This window comes from Myotis lucifugus, unplaced genomic scaffold (assembly GCF_000147115.1).
Source record: "Myotis lucifugus unplaced genomic scaffold, Myoluc2.0 scaffold_75, whole genome shotgun sequence".
Taxonomy (NCBI): Eukaryota; Metazoa; Chordata; class Mammalia; order Chiroptera; family Vespertilionidae; genus Myotis; species Myotis lucifugus.
In genome coordinates this window covers 3,720,876-3,723,179 of record NW_005871123.1, presented here as the reverse complement: position 1 = coordinate 3,723,179, position 2,304 = coordinate 3,720,876, and positions in this window count along the sequence as shown.

The following is a 2,304-nucleotide window of genomic DNA, read 5'->3' as shown; positions in this document are numbered from 1 at the left end:
AAATGATTGTAAACGAGGCCACTTAATTTTAATTCTCTCATCTCCTGGATGTTATTACTATTCATTAAAGCAGAAAGCATCTTAAATGCATGGAGAATGAAATTCATTCAACAAAATTATGTTAATACCAAAAGGTTTGTTTTTTATTTGATGTTTCTATAAGTAATTTGTAAAGAATGACTGTGTGTGTGTGTGTGTGTATGTGTGTGTGTGGTAGTAATAGTAGTAGCCAAAGGTTAAGATTTTAAGAATCTATTTCTGGAACCCCAAAATAATCTGAATTGCTTATTTTCTATAAATACATGAAATCTTCATGTTTATTATATTACCCTTTAAATTCTGTTTTTATATACTGTATTTTAGTACAAGACAGCATTTTCTTCAGTACGGTGTTAAAAGATAGGTATGTTTGTTCCTGCATCGCACTCTGTCAGCTTCTGCTTTAAGTGAACTTCTTTTAGAACCTGGATGCTAAATCCTTGTTTATTTTTCTCCTAGAATACAATTTGATCATCTAGATTATTTAATAAGTTTGTGGGTCAAAATGTTATATTTAACTTATAAATTAAATTTTGTATTATTTTATCTTATTGTAATTAAATGTTTGCATACTCATGGTGTGAAGAACCATGAAGGGATTTTTCCATACTTGGAAGCTAACAACTTAGCCTGCCACAGATTCGCGGCACTGGCACAAGGCATAGGACAGGTGGGTTAGAAGCGAAAGGACTCATTTACTTAAGGCACAGTGAGTGGAATGAGCTTCATGCTTCCATCAGTGCCTGCCCCTCCCACCCACCACCAAGTCCCATGGGGATGAGATGCAGGTGAGCATAGATCAGTGATGGCGAACCTATGACACGCGTGTGAGAGGTGACACGTGAACTCATTTTTTTTGGTTGATTTTTCTTTGTTAAATGCCATTTAAATATATAAAATAAATATCAAAAATATAAATCTTTGCTTTACTATGGTTTCAAATATCAAAAAATTTCTACATGTGACATGGCACCAGAGTTAAGTTAGGGTTTTTCAAAATGCTGACACGCCGAACTCAAAAGGTTCGCCATCACTGGCATAGATGGATGCTAAACATGCAATGTTTGTGTCACAACGAGAGCATTTAGAGTTCAGGAAACCTCAATATTTTATAAGAAGACGGCAAGAAAGTTGGCCCAAATTGTTGCACCAGAGGGAGACATTCTCTTCCTTATACTGACAGTAAGTAAATCCGTCCTCTGTTCTGGAGGGAGACTGTGTCTGACTTAGCAGCCTGCTCACTGTGCAAACGTCCTTGAAGAATAGTCTGGCACAAAATGTTATCAGTGCCTCTGCCAACAAATGTGGAGAAATGTGATAGACTCATAACATTACATTATAATTGGTTTTTGTAATAGAAATAATTTTTTCCAGAATAAAATGTTGCTTTATTATGACATAGGAAGGACTACAACCCATTTAGGGAGGGGAAGAGTCAAACAGTTCCTCAAAACAACAGGTAAAAGAGGTGTATACACCTTGGTAATTAGATCCACAGCACGATCATTGAGAATCTTTTTTTTTTTTTTACAATTTTTGTTTATGGTTGTAACAATCACTTTAATTATTAAACACACATACACACACACGACTCCACCCTAGCCATTTTACACAATGAAAGCACACACACCAAACCTAACCAAACCACGAAAGCTCCGATGTATAGGCCTGGGACATTCTAGCACCTGACAGGAGAGGGGCCACATGGGCCAGAGGGCAGCCTGGCCACTCAATCCTCAGGCTGCCCACTGGGCCCAGGCCCTGACCCAATATCTCTGCATTTACACTGCTCGGAGAGGGAAAGTCCACAACTTCACTGTGAAGTGCAGAAGTGACAGCTAATATTTCAGAAATCCAGGTTATTTTGGAAGTAATTTTTCCTCATGGGGAAAAAAAATGACACCTTAGAAAAGTATACAAACAGGATCTTTTCCTTGCCTTTTGCAGTCAATCCTGTTAGCTTAAGAATTTTTCTATATTAAAACATAAAGGTATTTCTTAATATTTTTATGTCAATGTAAAAAGTCATTATATGAATGTATCATAATAAACTGAATCAATCCCTTGTTACTGAATATTTAATTATTACAAGTTCTTGCTGGTACAAATAGTGCCATATTAAACCTCCTTATACTTATGATTTGAATACTCTCTAGACATGTGATTTACTGGTATGAGGATGCATAATTCACTATTGGTTTAAAGAGTATATGGGATTTTAATTTGAAGGCTATTGCAGGACTGTTTTTGCTTTCCTTATGACCT